General features: G+C 43.2%; 1 protein-coding gene across 1 annotated transcript in view; it reads right to left on the reverse strand.

Moving 5' to 3' along the window:
- Positions 1 to 18,625, reverse strand: part of LOC149794548 (vitamin D(3) 25-hydroxylase-like) — a 98,963-nt gene that overhangs the window by 12,752 nt on the left and 67,586 nt on the right. The window lies entirely within an intron of this gene.

Genomic DNA, 18,625 nt, shown 5'->3' on the forward strand with positions numbered 1-18,625 from the left:
TGATTCTGTTGAGTATATTATTTCTAATTTCATTAGGCAATAACGTATCTTATCTGTTGAAGCATCGTATTTACTTAAATTTCGATTTGATTTAGAACGTTACAATTAATTTTGATTCCCGTTAATAATACAAGTGAGATTTCAAGTGAACACCTATGAGAACAAAAAATTTGGTTTGTTGTTTTACGCACAGCGACAAAAGTAAGTTAGTGCCGAGGCAAATAAAGTGTTCGAAAAGATGTGATCATTAGATGTCAGTAGCATTGGGATGTCCACATTTTAATGCTATAGAAATGAGAAGGATCTTTCTTCTAACATGGTTTTATATTAATTACCAAGAGTGGAATCGAATCAAGCACATTAATATTATATGTTTTTATTTGATCCAAGTAAGTAGGTTGGAATTTTGTATAATTTGACTCAGTTAGCAACTTTTTTTTATAGCAGCTTGTATTAGAAGTTTAGAAATAATCCCAACCGTCCTACCAAGAATACCGGGTCACAAAGTGTGTGTTATCAGGACTTTAAAAGATATATCATAGAATCAGATCTATCCACATCGTACATTTTGTCAGAGAAGAAAGATATTTGCCCTCAAAAGAACCAAAACCAACCGCATAAAGCAGATACATTACAGATTACATTATCTTCCTAAACTGTCTTTCTTTCGTCCAATCAATAGATTGTATCTTATCTTGTGTGTGATGACACTCCCAACAACACTGGAGTTTCTACAGTACGTATGTATGTATGTATGCCAGCCGAAAGATCAACATCAAGAGGACTGTCCAATGCAAACTCGCAGAGTTGCGAAACTCATGGCTGAGCAATAAGGTAGATGAGACCGAGTCCTACGTAGACAGAAAGAACGTCTGTAATGCTTTGTAGACAATATATGGGTAACATGAATGAGTAATAAGGTAGATGAGACCGAGTCCTACGTAGACAGAAAGAACGTCTGTAATGCTTTGCAGACAATATATGGCTAACATGGCTGAGCAATAAGGTAGATGAGACTGAGTCATACGTAGACAGAAAGAACGTCTGTAATGCTTTGTAGACAATATATAGGTAACATGGCTGAACAATAAGGTAGAGGAGATTCAGTCCCACGTAGACAGGAAGAACGTCTGTGACGCTTTAAGATAATCTATGGGAAACATTCACGAGGAAAATTTCCAACAACGAGTACTAACAGCGAAACACTTATCACTGATAATGACAAGATACTTCAGAGATGTGCAGAACACTTCAACAGCATCCTCAATCAACAGACGTCTACCACCGAGGGGACAAATGATCGACTGCTCCAAATGGAAATCAACATAAAAGTTACTGACCCTCCAAAGCTCACTGAAACTTACAGCAACTGACCTGCTGTCAAATGGCAAGGCATCTGGAGCAAATGCTTGTCCAGCAAATGTTTACAAAGCTGAAAGCATTGCACGTGGCACACGAACTCACTGAACTCTTCCAGTCTATGTGGACTCATATGGTATATACAAGACAAGACCATAATAATTGGGTAATAAAAGGCTAACATTTGATAATACAAGAGCGCGTGAATATACTTTTATATCTGTATGTTATTTGTATAAAATAATGTTTGTCTTTGTTTTGCTCTTTATCTTCAGAGAGATTTTATTTTTCTAAATACTATTATGATCAAGATGTATAGTATACATCAAAATATTATATCATGCGATCTTCTACAAAACAAAATAAAAATGACGATGACGAATCGTGTCCAATGTAATACAATAACTTGTGCATATTGTTGGATAATATAGCCTTATATGGCCCGTTGTCTTCCGGCTGCTTATTTCCATTTCCGATGGTCATACAATCCTTAGTTCCTGTTTCGTATTGCCTTGCACATGCAATTATTAAGAGCTGTGTATAATCATTTGATAAAAAGAATCTGTTAAAATTAAAAATAGTCCTGTGCATTCAGAAAAGCTGACTGACTCTGTTTTGTAAATTGTTTTTAATTGCATCCGACAACATCTTGTATCTGTTGAAGCATCATATTTACTTTAATTTCAATTTGGTATATATAAAAACTTTGCTATTAATTTTTGATTCGCCGATCAATTTTGTTTTTAATTTGTGTTCCATCACTGTTGAAGATTACATTTACTAAACAACGGGTTAGACGGACTTCGAGTGCCTAAATTTTGTTTTTAAACAACCAATAACAATGCTGCATTGGTTTAATTTTAATCATGTTTTCATATCAAACATTATTCTATATCTTTCAAATTACTTTTAAAATGGTCATGCAGATTTTAATTATGCATCCATGAGGAAAACAAGCTAAAAATAAGTCTAACACTGAAATAATCATACAATTGTCGATGATTTCGCTATATCGATCTTCTGGGGAAGGGTATTATGTTCCCTTACATGTTATGTCAACTTTCGCCTAATCGTCAGTAGCGAATGGGGATACCCTAGCGACAATGGGACTTTAATGTTAAAATGGGGGGTTGTACCCTGGCGACAATGGAAAATTTAACATTAGAGAAAAAAGTTTGTACCCTGGCGACAATGGGAATTTAACATGGGGAATAAATCGTGGGACTGTTGAGCGACAAGGGGAATTTAACATGGGGAATATATTTTGGGACTGTTGAACGACAAGGGAAAATGGAACAGGGTCGGGACCCTATTTTAATAGGGTCCCGACCTGATGGGTCTCTATTTTTTTTTAAAAAAATGGGGTAGGCAATTGAAAGTCTATCTCTTTTAGAGAGATTGGAGTGGCCCTGAAAAGGGCCTTTGGGTTTTATGTTAATATTAAGATATATTAACATAAAGGGCACCGCATTGGTCTTCTTCTTGTCCTTAGGCTGCGTCTCACTGCAGGACCGTAAATCAGGACTCTTTTGAGCATCCTTGACGCTCCACATATACTCTTCGCATCCACAGACTGGTGTCTGTCCTGTGGACAACTGTCCACTTGGATCGGACATACATCGGTATGTCCGTCCTGAACATCATCGAAGATACAAGGGTGGAAGATTCAACGTCGGTCCACATGTTGAGGCGCCGAGAACAGGTGAATCAATGCAGTGAACTGCGCTTATTTATAGGTAGAGGAAGGATTGAAACGGATTGAGTTTGTTGACCAATTCAAACACGCGTTACAAAATTCAGTCAGCCCGCATCCAATCCGAAGAGAGCAGTCTGTGACGTCACGTTGTCTATATAGATTCGCTAGCGCCTGTGTGCAGTCAATCTATGCGACAGTTATTTAAACATGACGGAAACTCAGAAAACGATAAATTGGGGTGCACCAGCAGTGGAGACCGCCCAAGGGAACCCGGACTTACTGTCAGAAGAGGTGAATTGGGATTTGTGGATTTTCTTACCTCGCAAGAATTTGTTCCGGAACCTTCGTCTCCTTCATTATCGCACGTGGAGAATTTTAGACAGAGACAGAAAGAAGAATTGGAGAAATTTATACAACAGCAAAAGGAAGCGGAACAAGCTTTTCTCCTACAGCAACAGCAGCAAGAAGAAGAGGTAAGAAAAAAAACAACAACAAGAAGAAGCAGCAAAGAAACAAGGGTGTGAAAATTAAACGGTCACGGTACTGTTAGACATTTTAGCGGACTTAAGAAGTCTGAAACAAATGTATCAGAATTCTTTATCACGACCGAAGAGAATACTACCTTCCCGAGCTAAACACTCCAACCCTGTGACTAAGCCTACCGTGCCACCCTTAGTGATTTCAACCAAATCATCATCATCAACAGTACGCAGTCCAGGCAAAGGCTTAAGACAAGTAAAGTTGATTGCTTAAACTCACCCCTGCACCAAGAAAAAAGGCCCTTTTCAGGTCCACCCATGTCTCTCGAAAAGAGATAGACTTTCAATTGCCAATAACTAAAAAAGAACCATTTTACCCCTATATTACATGTGTATGAGTGTGCGTGAGTGTAGGTTCTTATTTCAAAATCAAAACTCAAAGACACTTACGTTTTATAGACTTTCTATTCTGGTACAAATTTTACAATTCTATTTACAACATAACACTTTAAAAAGTTCATACACTTCTTCTGTCTCATTGTTTAGTCTCTCTGTTTTTTAACTTTCTTCACCGTCACAGTCTTTTCCTCCTCTTCCTCCTCACCTTCTTCCCTTCTTCTTTTCTTTTCCTGTGTCTTTCTCTTCACCTGTCTGCTTTCTTCCTCTGAAGAATCCCTCTCTTCTTCTGACTCCTCTTCAGAATCCCTCTCTACTTCTGACTCCTCTTGTTTCTTTTTCGGGCAATCTGGAGACCAATGTCCTTTTTCTTGACAATAATAACAGGTATCTTGACTTTTGTCTTTTCTAGCCCCCCCCCCCTTTTTTTTTTTCTTTTGACGGTCTGGACACTCTGAAGACCAATGCCCTTTCTTCTGACAGATATAGCAAGTATCTTGACTTTTATCTCGCAAGGAAGGAGAGTAGTCCGTCGGCTGGTCTGAAGAGAATTTTCTAATGACCCCTCGCAAAGCTCTGATGAAATGTTCGATTTGTGTAGTCTCTTCCATCGTTGTGCTCGGTTTGAGAGTGAAATGAATAGTGAAAGGACAAGACACACACCCTTTTATATACGCTGGTCTGTCATGACTATAAATTAGTCTATGGTGTTTAAACTTTAGTCATTTGACGTTTTGCACTCAAGATGAAACGATCCAATTCATTTGAGAAGAAAGAAGAAGAAAGTAAGAAGCAGAAACGTGATCTATCACCTCGTACCAGGGCTGAAGTCTTGGCACAAATTCATGCCAGTGATTTTGAAGAGGACATGAGTGAACCAGAATCCAAACCCTCTAAACAAAGTTCACCACCCTTAGTCAACCCTGAAAAGTACTATTCCATTCGAGAGACGGAAAAGCGCTCCTCTAGAAAATCTAGAACCACGGCTTACAAATACACGGTGAAGTTTAAAGATTTCAAGGCTGAAGTACCGTTAGAGAAAGCAGAAGGGTTCATCACCGGGGTGTGGGATTCTTTGCTCACCACACTCAAGCGACAATGTCAACCCAAAGAAGACGATCGCTTGAGACTTTCCATACAAGACGACGGATTGAAATACTCTGTTTGGATCGAGTTTAGCACCCCTGTAGAATTGACTGCTTCCAAAGTCATGGACAAGATTCAACACGTACAACAATTCAATGACCAGTTTGACATCACTGATGGAAAAGCCACACTGGACATGACCCACGTCTCTCCTCCTCAAGGGACTGGACGCAAAAAGATGTTATTGGTGGACGAGCTTCGCAGCACCAAAACAAGTATCGTCCGAATTCACAACCCTCAAGACCAGATGTGTTTAGCCCGTGCCATCGTGGTGGGACGAACCTATGCCAACAAGAACGACACGGTAGAATGGAAAAGAACCTGGAAAACTATTCAACGATCCGACCGAGCCAAACAACGAAGTGAAGCAGAACTCCTGTTACAACAAGCCGGCCTGTCCACAGACACACCCAGTGGCATTCCTGAGATGCAAACATTGCAAGATATTTTAGCTCCACGCTACACCTTGAAAATGCACCCTCAAGAAATGCGTGGGCCTCTGTTGTTTCGAGGGAAAGACTTTAAGGACGGAAAATACATTCATGTCTATTGTCACGATGATCATTTCGATACCATTACCAGTATTACCGGATTCCTGGGATACGGTTATTACTGTGAGAAATGTGACTGTGGCTATAACAATCGAGTTCAACACAAGCATTGTGGCTCGAAATGCTCAGGATGTTTGGCCTCTCCACCCTGTCTGAGCGAAGGGCAAGAACCAGTGCATTGTTCAACTTGTCAGCGCTCGTTTGTCAGCCCTGCCTGTTACCAACAACATTTGAAGGCGCAAGGTTCACAGAAGAAATGCGCTTATCAACTGCTGAGATTGTGCCCTACGTGTGGACAAGGCATACGTGCCAATAGTGCCAAGGCACACGTATGTTCAGGAAAGAAAAAATGTCACATTTGTCACCACATCGTGGACTTGGAACATCAATGCTACGAGCAAAAATACCAAACCCAACCAGAGAAAGAGGATGGACACAAGCAGAAAGACAATTTCATCTTTTTCGATTTCGAATGCATGAAAGAGACTGGTATTCACATTCCTAATTTCTGCGTGGCTCATCGAGCGTGCGAAAAGTGCATTCAAGAACCTATCGTGAGTCATTGCCCTTACTGCAGCAAGATTCCTGGAGGGCGTGAAAAAATCTTTCGGGGACCGAACACGTTAGCCGATTTCGCCCGATGGGTCTTAGACCCCATCGACAAGACGTGGAGCCAAGAGGACATCGAACGTTACGGAAATTGTCATCGTCATGCCACAGTGATGGCTCACAATTTCTCCGGATACGATGGACAGTTTCTTTTGAGATACTATACGGAACATGGCACCGAACGTCCTAAAGTCACTTTGAACGGAGCCAAAATTATTTTCATGCAAGTGGGACAAGTACAGTTTAAAGATTCGATGAGTTACTTGGCCATGCCTTTGAGTCGAATGCCTAAAACGTTTGGAATGACAGAAATGGCTAAAGGGTACTTTCCACACTTTTTCAATACGGAAGCCAATCAACACGCCGTTCTACCCCATTTGCCTGAGGCTCACTATTACGACCCCGACAACATGCGTACCGAACAACGAGAAGCTTTCTACGCTTGTTACCAGGCTCACGCCTCAGACCCTCTCGACTTTCAGGAAGAAATGCTAAAGTATTGTCGTTCCGACGTGGACATTTTACGACGTTGCTGTGGAAAATTTCGAGAACTGTTCATGGAACACGGAGGGGTCGATCCTTTGAAAGAAGCTTGCACCATTGCCAAAGCGTGTTCCTTAGTGTACCGCCAACGATTCATTCCTGAAAACACCGTGGCTGTCATCAGTCCTCAAACGACCAACTTTGTCAAACGTCAATACTCGGTCAAAGCCCTACGCTGGTTACATTACTTGTAAGACAAGGAAGACAAGTGGATTCAGCATGCCCGCAACGGAGGGGGCGAAAAGACCATCGGAACGCATTCGGTCGATGGCTGGGACTTAGAAAACCCCAAGATCGTGTACGAGTTTAACGGTTGCTTATTTCACGGATGTACCGTCTGTTATCCTGACCGTGGCACTAAAAATCAGTTTTTATAACGAACCATGGAAGACTTGTACCAGGCCACTTGTCAGCGACCATCACGCGAGTCAACAGCACCCTGACATCGAAGGAGACCGTTTAGGAGCCTGGACAGACGAGCACCCTGACGACAAGATTCTAAGTTTCGCCAGTGGTGGTCCTAAAAATTACGGTTACGAATACCGGGACAAACAAGGAGAAGTACACACGACGTGTAAAGTGAAAGGATTGACTCTGAATTATCGTACCAGTCGAGTGGTGAACTTTGGCGTATTGAAAGAAGCTTTGCAGTCTAGAGAAGATGAAGACTTTAAAGTGACCACCTATGAACCCAACAAGTTTGTACGTTTACCCACTCACCACATCGTCAGTCGACCCTTAGAAAAAGTCTATCAAATCGTGTACCAGAAGCGAGTGCGACTTCCCAATCATTTTACCTTACCGTATGGACACGTCGGTATTGGTCTGTATATAAAAAGGAACCCTAGGCAAGATCGATAGTTCATTGTGACTACCAAGACCAAGCGAACAAGATGAATACTTTCAGAGAAACACAAAACAAGTTCAGACAGGCACATTTTAAGTTTGGGGCTTCTGAAGTGGAATGCGATTGTGAGCCTTGCGATGGGAACGATGCTGTATGCTGTGACCTTACCGATGCCGTAAAGCATCATGGGAACTTTGTTCTCACTGCCCCTATCATGGAAAGTGATGCTGTGCGTGTCAAACCTGAGGGATGCGAAAGCGATGCCGCTCGTCCTCTTGGACACTTTACTGGGTTTCGTTTTAAAGGTGAATGTCGACCTTCACGCTTACCTCCCTACGGATGTCATCCAGACCTGAGCAAACTCTTGTCCATGTCACCCAGCCCTCATCGAAACGAACCTGTGAAAGACGAATATTCGTTCCCTGTGCGTTTGTCGGAATACTGCGACTTTGAAAATCGTCTTCAATCGTTCAAAGGAAAATGGCCTAAGTATCTGGGAGGACCGACCCCCGAAGAATTAGCCAGAGCCGGATTTTTCTACTTGGGCGAAGGGGATAAAGTCAAGTGCTTCAGTTGCGGTGTGTCACTTCACCACTGGGAACCACAAGATTCGGCCTACGTAGAACATGCTCGATGGTCACCGAATTGTCATTACTTAACCTTAGTGGGACCGAGACATTGAAATAACTTACCATGTCGTTGACGAAGAAGAAGAAACCAGATTGGTTAGGAGTCAAATGTTGGACATCACCGAGACCAGTATTTAAACTTCATTTCAAAAACGATATTGAATCATTACCTAAAGAACTGAAAGAGAAGATTTACAAGGAAGTTTGGCAGGGGTTTGCCAGAGTGAAATCTCAATGGGTGACTGTAGAACTTTTGTGCCGAGAAATTCACAAGAGGAAAGTGAAAAAAGTCAACCAGTGTGTTAGATTTCTCTGGGTCAAGTGTGCATTCGTCCTATTCTATTACTCTAGACCGTTTACATCAAAAGAGTTCAATGAGATTCTTGGACGTTACCCTGAATGGCAGTGGCCAGAAATTACTCACTATGTGGATTACTTTTGCTCTAGGAGAAGATTGTGAATTGTACGGACTGACCTATTCATGGATACTTTACAAGAGAACTTTCGTGCTTTGCCTGTGGAGTTGAGAGAACGCATTTACCGAGAGCTGGTCAAAATACAAGTCAAACGTAAAGAACAATTGCATCCGTTACGTCACCAGATCTTTAACCACTGGTACCTGAATGGTATAAGAGGACTGATTCGTCAGAAATTGTTTCAGTGGTCAGACCTTGTTCATCACTTTCAGTTAGTGAATGAACTAAATGTTCGTAATTTTGGTTACTTCGAGATTCACCTAGAGCAACGTATTGAGGAAGACGAGGTAAAGGATTACCAACATATTTTACGTGGAATCTGCTTAGCGGAAGACGAAACATCTAGACAAACTCTGAAGTGTAGGTTACAGTATGCAAGATTTAGATTCCCTACTGGAGAACGAAGATGTCTAGTTAGAAAGTACCTTTATTGCTTCCGAAATAAAGAGACTATAAAATCAGGAATCCATGCCACGGCTTATGTCACAAGTGATTGAACAGATTCCGTGGAAGGAACTCAATGACCATTTTCAAACCGTGGATCATTACCATCAATTATTACAAGAACTGTATCCATTCAATTTTCTTCGACAAGTGGTGTGTGTCTTAGTGACTTGTTTTCTGGGATTTCGTTTACCAGCCGACTCCTTGTGGACTCTTTACGAACAGTACTTACCACCCCAATGGCCTTAAATGGTCACGAAAGACTCCATTTGCTCAAAGCCTTGCGTTTTCATCTGGATACTTCTCGACCTCAACAGGAAAAAAAGATTCGTCAACTTTTAGCTACCGAAGACGTGTATGACGATGTGTGTGTAGCTTGTGACTTACACCCCCACTGGACAGATGTCCGTGACTGGAAAAAAAGGGGTTTTGAGGCTTGGACCCAAGAAGTGGCCCAGTATGCACGAGAGTTGTTCAAGGAAAAAAGTTACTTTCAACCTGTGTTAGTGACAGTGCCAGAAGAACCCGTCACCCAGGACGGGACTGTCGTGGACATGCCTGAAAGACCCTTTCGGGAGGACACTTGTGTGACCTTACCCCCTATAGAACTGGTCAGAACATTACCCAAAACATGTTGTACAGACACTTGTGTTTATTCCACGTTGATGGTTATCATGTGCCTTTTATCGTTGTACTTAAGCCTTTGGCTTTTATGTATTTTTGTCTTTCGTGTTCATGTTTAAAACATTCAATAAACGTGTCCAGAAAAAGGTATATAAAGTCTTGTCTTGTTTGTTTTCGTGTCACAAGTGATTTCCTGACACTATGGCTACTTCCGCTGTCTCTGCTCCCTCTTCCTCTACTGTCAAAGTCATCGACGAACACTTAGATCGTGCCAGTTGGGAGGTTTTGTATCTTCGCCATTCCTTTAACATGCTTATTGCTGGACCTAGCGGTTCAGGCAAATCCGATTTCGTCAAACGTTTGATCGAACATAAACATCATTTGATCGATCGACCACCTCAGCGCATCGTGTGGTGTTACAAAGAGTGGCAATCGGCGTACAGCCTCTTGCGAGAAAGTCAAGGCGATTCCATCGTGTTTGTGGAAGGCATTCCTAAAGAAGACTACGGCATCGTCTCTGACTCCCGTCAAACCCATTTGGTCATTTTTGACGACATGTTAGGAGAAGACGAAGAAGAAATTAAACTGTGGTTCACGCGCAAAGGGCTTCATCGTAATGCAAGTGTCGTTTACATCACCCAAAATTTGTTTCAACAAAGTAAAGCCCATCGCACCATCAGTCTCAATGCACATTACGTGGTCTTGTTTAAAAGCCCTCGAGATAAATCGCAAGTGCAAGTCTTAGCCAAACAGTTAGGGACGCCTTGGCTGACTCAGGCGTACGACGATGCCATTCAAACTCCACACGCCTATTTACTCGTCGATTGGAAACCTACGACCCCCGAGGATTTGCGATTTCGTACCCACTTGTTTCACCACTGGGGCCAAGACGGAGGGCCTGTCCTGTACACGTCTCCGTCCTCGACTTAATTTCATTCCACAAAAAAAATCTATAAAACCTCAGACACTTTTCGTCTGTCTCACACAGTTTCAACATGACGTCCCTTCAGTCGCATCTTCCCGTCAAATTGATTCGTGCCTTGTATGGCATCAGTCGTGAAAAAATCCACAAACACGAGCTCGTGTCTTAGAAGCTAGTCTCAAAGAAGTCTTACGATGGTTCACGGTGACTGCACGTCAGTTGCTACAAGGAATCATTCAGATTCCTCATCAAACCAAACGCTTTTTTGATCGAAACAAAGTCGCTTTGACACAACTGGCCGATCCTCGCATCGACACTCAAACCAAAAAACAAATAATTTTGAAACCTGGAGGGAGCGGTACTCTAGGAGGGGTCATCATTCGCTCTCTCTTAAGATGGGATCCTAATGCCCCCAAAGTTCTCCCCAAGAAAAAAGGCAAACGAAACTCCAAGAAGAAGAAAAAGACCAGGTCCCCAAGGAGACCCGTGTTTCCAAGAACTTCTCCAGTGGCGGGACCCTCCTCTTACCAGACACCATCCCGGAAAAAGAAAAGAAGCCCCCAGAAAAAGAAACAGAGAAAAAGCCCCCAGAAAAAGAAAAGTCCACAGAAGAAAACTACTCGCAAGAGAGGCACTTCGGCCAGGACGCAACCTTCCACTCGCAAACCACGACCTGCCACGGCGGTGACCGCGTCTCCGGTAGCCTCAGGTTCATTCACTTCTCCGTTGATGTCACCAAGAACTGAAGAGTACATGGAAACGTTGATCACTCCAAGAACTTCTCCGTTGATGACCCCAAGAACTTCTCCAGTGGCAGGACCCTCCAATTTAGTGGCAGTGGCTGCTGCTCACAAAGTACCTTCTCCCAAAATCAAAGTCCAAGAAAGATCGGGCACGGTACAAAGTTTACTGGATTTGTTCAAGCAGGAAATGGCTCGATTTAGTCCGTTACGTACCCCTGCACGACGTGTCATGCCTGTCCTGAAGTTGATAACGACGTAAAGACAATCAGTGGCGACGCGTTCCAGTATAAAAAAAGATGTGACCAAGTAGGGTCTCAGTGTTTTGGTGCTCCTGAAGATGTCACCCTCCAGAAAACATTCCTCTTCTAAACAACCCCACGGAAAGAAAAGGAAAGGACTGCCTACACGTTTAGTCAAACATGGGGACATGTTATCTATCCTGTCCAAAGCTTCTCCACCCCTACGAAAAAACTCATTTAATCAGCTTCCAAAGAGGTCATTGATACTGTGTGCGAATGTTGTTTGAACGTCTTGAAAGACACGATCCCTTTGTCCAAACACCAGAAACAATGCTTAGGCAAACATCGTCACGTTCTTCGCCAAATGGTTCAAAAGAAAATCCCCCTTCGTCAAAAGAAGAAGATGTTGGTCCAACGTGGAGGCATTTTACCCCTCTTGTTAGGCCCATTGTTGAATGGAGTCTTCGGAACCATGTTGGGAGGACTGATGGGAGCATGATAAAAAGGCCCTCTGAAGTCCCAAGATCTCAGAATCGACCCTTGACAACCCCATGGAAGGACGAAAACTAGCTTTAGTGCCTTGCAAACGATGGATGGAATACCATTGTTGGCAAGAACAACGCACCCCGCATTTACCTCCTAATTCCCATTTGAGCGAAATGTCCCAGTTACAACACGAATTGCAGTCCTTGATGGATCGCCAAGATTTGTCCGAAACAGAAAAATCGCAAAAGTACGGTCAACTCTTGCAACGACTGCAACTCTTTCACCAGAAAGCCTCAGACGAAACAGCTCTTCCCACTCTGAAAGATTTTAAGACCTTGATGAAACGTCCAGCACCATCACCAGTACCACCACCACCACTACCAGTGACCAAGACAGAACAAGGAGAAGAAGAAGAAGGGTTTCAAACTCCACCAGAAAAAGTACGCAAGTTAACAACACCACCTACCTCCAGAATTGGATGAATTAAAAAGATGATGACCACCCCTTCTTCATTACAAGTAAAAAGGAAAGTGAAGACAGAAGTGAAACAAGAACCGATATCCCCTGTTCCGACATCCTCCTCTGCGACACCTATTGCTGGTCGCACACGCAAAGCATTGCAATCCAAGAAAGTTCCCCAAGAGAAAAAGAGTAGCATCTTCCAAGAGTGGGTGCCTTATTAACACACAAACAAAAAATGGAAAAAGTGTTAGCCAGCATTTACTACGATCCCTCCCATCCTGCAGGTTACGCAGGGGTTCAAAAAGTGTATCCAGCTGCCAAAACTCGACTGAAAAGTCTCCGTTTACCTCAAGTGCAACGATGGTTACAAGAACAAGCTACCTACAGCTTACACAAACCCATTCGGCGCAAGTTTTCCAGAAGTCGCACCCAAGTGGAAGGCATCGATCATCAATGGCAAGCCGATTTAGCCGATGTCTCTCATTTGGCCAGCTACAATCGCGGGTACAAATATTTGCTTTGTGTCATCGACGTCTTTTCCAAATTTGCCTGGGTCGTACCCTTGACTTCCAAATCGAGCACTGAGTTAGTGCGAGCCCTGCAACGAGTGTTGAAACAAAGTGGCCGTCACCCTCTTCGATGGCAAACGGACAAAGGCACCGAATTTCTGAACCAAGCTTTCCAAAAAGAAGTAAAGAAACGTGACAGTCATTTTTTTACCACCGAGAATCCTGAAACCAAAGCCAGCATCGTGGAACGTTTTCAACACACTTTGAAAGAACGCATGTGGAAATATTTTACGCATCACCACACTCTGAAGTACATCGACATCTTACCGTTCCTGGTGCAAGCGTACAACCAATCTTACCATCGAAGCATTGGATGTGCCCCGCAAGAAGTGGCTCCCGACAACGAAGTGCTGGTGTTTGAGCGCCTGTTTGGTACGTCCCCGACGAGGGCTGTCCTCAAGAAAAGTGGAGTGTTGGCCGTAGGAGATTGGGTACGCATTGGCAAAACCAAACGCACTTTCGACAAAGGTTACTTACCTAACTGGACGACCAAATTGTTTCGTGTCACTGGACGAGTGCATGGCCGTCATCCTGCCGTCTATAAATTGGAAGACATGAACGGAGAAGTTCTCAAAGGAACGTTTTATTTGCCCGAGTTACAACGTGTCACCAAAAAAGAAGACGACGTGTACGACATCGAAAGCATTCTTGAACGCAGAACCCGTAAAGTGGGCAAACGACGTGTCAGAGAAGTCAAAGTGCGTTGGAAAGGATATCCACCCAGTTTTGATTCTTGGATCGACGCTTCGCAAGTCATCGACTATAAAAAGAAGTGACCATCATGCCCTTTCACACAGACGCAGCTACGTCGACCACTCCTTCACCCAGTTCTTCTCTGCAAGATTTACAGAAACAACCCTTGTGGATGTGGTGTGAAGAACGTGTGCCTAAAACGCAAATCGTCTTATTCTGCCAAATCTTCGTGGTGTATTGTGTCATCGGTGCAGCCATTGTCAATTTGAGTTTGCAACAAGGAGACAAACAATTGTGGACCATTTTATTGAGCAGTTGCATCGGTTACCTGCTTCCCAATCCCTCCCTGAAATTCTCTTCCAACGGGAACCTTGTGTCCAGTGCCAGTGTCAGTCACCACTCCAATAACAACAAACAACCCTATTTTGGGCGGAGACACGCCTCTGACGTCCAGTAACCCCTCGGACTGCCACAGAACTCTGGAATTATGAGTCACCAAAACCAATTTTACTTAACCTTACCCAGTGACAGTTCCATGGAGGTGTTTCCCAACAACACGTTGTGCTGTTACACGGCCAAATTACCTCAGACCATCCCCTTAGATCACGAAGCCCATTGGGAAGTGGCTTTAGTAGAAATCATTCACCCGACCCAAGTCCTAAATGTCCTTCCCAATCAAAATTTTTTTTGATGTGGAAGTTCATGACGAACAATTGCAACAGTACTTGGATACCCATGGCAAATATGACAAGAAAACCCTGGCACAAAAAATCAAAAGTACACCACCTATCACTTGTTCGTTCCCCCAGTCTATTATTTTAGTGGTCAACATTTGGTGAGCACCATAACCTCCAGGTTTAATGTCGTGTTTCTGAAAGCTTTGTAAAGTGTCAAAAAAAGTGTCACCATGGAATACCACAAAGCAGCTGGTGGCCTCCATATGAAATTTGACGGGAGTAAAATCGTGTCTATTTTATTTTGTCCTGAATTGTTTGACATGTTGGGCGGAGACATGGACATGAGAAAGGCCATGCTCAAGAAAAACGAATTACCAATCATTTACCACAACGAGTCTTTTAGCAAGTTATTTCGTGCCCCGGTAGAACTGAACCAAGGACTGAATTTGATGTTTGTTTACTCCAATGTGGTCGAGTACAGCGTGGTGGGACACACCTCTGTGCCGTTACTGCGTGTCATTCCTTTCAAAGTGGATTCTGCCACGACCGCTGACGAGGAAGGTGGAAACACTTACCATGTTCATCGCGAATTTGTACAACCTCACTATTTGCCTGTCAGTAAGTCTTATTTGGACACGGTCAACATTGCTATAAAAGGAGATCTGGGACAAAATATTTCATTCACCAAAGGAAAAGTCACGGTGAAACTCCATTTTCGAAAACGGTTTTCTCACGACTCGTAAGTCATGTATCCAGTGTACCGAGGGGTTGCTCGACAGCGAGGACACGGTTTAAGAGATATGCTGAAATCGGCCTTTCGTTTGGTGGCCCCGGTGTTGAAACCGATGGTGACACGCGGATTGCACGCCTTGAAAGATGCCGCACTGACGCAAGGCAAAGAATTTCTCCAAAATGTCATCATCGACAAACAAAATCCTAAAGAAGCCTTCATGAGGGCAGGCAAAAATGTCTTGCTGCAAACGGGCAAAGACCTTTTGGGCCGACGAGACACACCTATAAATGCCCTGCACGCTACCGAGTCAGGCATTCAGCAAGGACAGGGCAGAAAGAGACGACGAAGAAAACACCCTTTCACCAGACTTCACACGTCTAAAGCTAGAAAGGCAAAGAAAAGAAGAACCGTTCGAGACTTAGACGTTTTCGATTATTGAGAAAGAGAAAAAAAATGATGCACCGAGAGTCTTGCGCTTGTTCCAAGTCGGAACTGGATCTGTTTGCCATGCCCCCCCCCCCTCAACCATGATGACGATGCAAGAATCCCAGTGGGTGGAATTTCACCCCGTCTCCTCTTTGACGGATTCCGCTCCCATCGAGTTTGAAATCAAAGGTCAGCCCGAAGATTACATCGATCTGAATATCAGTTACCTGTATTTGAAAGTGAAAGTGATCAAAACGGACACCACCAATCCAGGAGGCGATGCTAGAGTAGCTCCCGTCAACAATTTCAGCGAAGTGGACTTGTACTTGAATAAGAAACTGGTCAGCAGCAGCATGGATACTTACCCATATCGTGCCTACCTGGAAAACCTCTTGACGTACGGAAAAGAAGCCAAGAATGCTCATTTGGATGCTTGCGTGGTATGGAAACCTGACACGGCAGGTGTAGCCATGTTTAGCGACACAGTCCTGACAGAAGATGACAATCCTCACAATGTGGGGTTTAACGACCGTCGTAAGAAAATTCTGCAAGAGCGAAGTTTAGAACTGATGGATCGTTTGCATTTGGACATGTGGTTACAAGAAAAGTATTTGCTGAACGGGGTGGATATCCGTCTGAGACTGAATCGTAGCAGTGCCGCTTTCCATTTGATGGCCCATGCCAATGAATACAAAACTATCATTCAAGAAGCCCGACTTTACGTGCGTCGTGTGGAAGTGTTACCTAAAGTGGGAAACGACGTCAGTGAGACGTTGAGCAGAACGACCGCCAAGTATCCGATACGACGCGTAGAAGTGAAAACGTTCACCATTCCCGCTGGACAGCGATCTATGATCGAGGATCATCTGTTCCAAGGACAGTTACCCAAGCGTTTGATTGTTGGTATCGTCAGGAATTCAGCCTTCAACAGAACCCTCGATCAAAATCCTTTTGAGTTTCAACATTACAATGTGTCCAATATCGAAGTCAGTCGCGACGGCAAGACCATGTGTACCCGACCCTTTGAGCCCAACTTTGGTGTCGCGAAGAATTATTTGAGATCGTACTTGTCCCTGTACGAAGCCACGGGACAGTTAGGAACCAACACCAGTCACGGTATTTCGTACGACGATTATGCAGGAGTCTATGCTTTGTGGGGTTTTGATTTCACTCCAGACCAAGGCAGCGACGAGGGACATTTCCACCCAATAAAATCGGGTCAGATTCGTGTGGAACTTCAGTTTGCAAATCCACCTCCAGATCATACAGTGAACGTCATCCTGTATGCAGAATTTGACAATACCATAGAAATCAACAGTCTGAGAGAAGTCATTCTAGACTATTAGAAGCCATGGAAGACTGTTATCCTTCTTTGCCTAGTGGAGAAACTTTGAAGATGGAATGTGAGGAGACCGGGGAAGAAGAATCTCAAGACAAAGATGAAGAAGTTATCATGATGAAGTCAAGATGGCCAGAGCAAGAAGCCCATTTAGTCTCCTGTTTTGCCAAACACTTGATCGAAAAAATGACGGAATTGATCAAGAAAGATTGCTATGGATGTCAAAACGATCATCCCAGTCAAATTTAACACGATAAATGCCCAATGCTGAGTCAAGAAGACAAATTGAACGAGTATCTGGACGAAGCTTGGAGTCTCATCTCGGACGAAGTCGTGTTGCACCAGTGGTATAAAGACTTGCGTGAACATTCTTGTCCACCATTAACCACTCAAGAGATCCATCGTATCGAAGCTCTCCTGAATCAGAGTAAGGAGACGAAGCGAAGAAACGGTTATTTGTCAGACATTTTCAAGCAAAAAGTCAGGATCGAATTGATGACTTATCATTACCTGTGAAGAAAAACAACACAAAACATGGATACCTGGGAACTTTATTACCTTTTGAACCACAGTTCGTACACGGCTTCTTGGAATCCTGTTGTCTGTGCTAAAGATGAACTCCCTCATCGCAAACCTCAAGACATCTAGCTTATGTGATCAACACGGACGACAGTCATCTCCCAGGAACCCACTGGGTAGCCGTCTACTTTCATCAAGAAGGATGTGTGGAATATTTCGATTCGTACGGATTGCCCCCTTTGGAAGACGATATCATTGACTTTATGAGAAGAAATGCTCAGACCACCCGATTAAATAATGTGAAATTACAAGGCACAGATTCCTTGGTGTGTGGACAATGTTGTGTGTATTTTCTGCATCATCGCAGCCTGGGCTATTCCTTAGAACATTTAGTGACTCATTTTGATCCTCGTTCTTCTTCTAGAAACGATGTGAAAGTAGATCAATGGTTTTGTGACCATTATGCTTATCTTTTATCTCAAGCTAGGAAACGTAGTGTCCATCAATGGCCTAATGACTTCCAACAGTGGAAATCACAATTTCATTCACAACGTTGTCAGCCTTGTCCAAAATAATGTGTGAGTTGGAAAAAAATGTTTGTCATTTGAAACAAAATGTTTGATGTTATATTGTTGGATTATTGTTAAAAATGTTAGAGTTGTTTGTTAGTGTTAAGTGATTTTGAATAAAAAAATGTTGTGTTTTGAAAAAATGCCTTGGTCTTTTGTTTGGCTATAAGAATTTTGATTCATGCTCTTTGACTTCTTACTATCCTTCTCATGGCACTCATTGAACGTTCCGGCTCGAAAACCGTGGAGGGATGTTTTCCTTCACGTCCGCGCTTTGACTTTAAAGCCGGGGTAGCCTCCAGTCTAACCATCCATTGTCGACTCATCCTCCTACGAAGATATGCTCCAAACTAGCTAAGCTAAACGAAGCCTACGTGAATTTGCATAGGGTCAGACACAGTCTGATACCGAAGACAGAAGAGAGAAATGTGAGAATCTTAAAAGTCACT

Source organism: Sinohyriopsis cumingii, chromosome 8 (assembly GCF_028554795.1).
Source record: "Sinohyriopsis cumingii isolate HCF-2022 chromosome 8, ASM2855479v2, whole genome shotgun sequence".
Lineage (NCBI taxonomy): Eukaryota > Metazoa > Mollusca > Bivalvia > Unionida > Unionidae > Sinohyriopsis > Sinohyriopsis cumingii.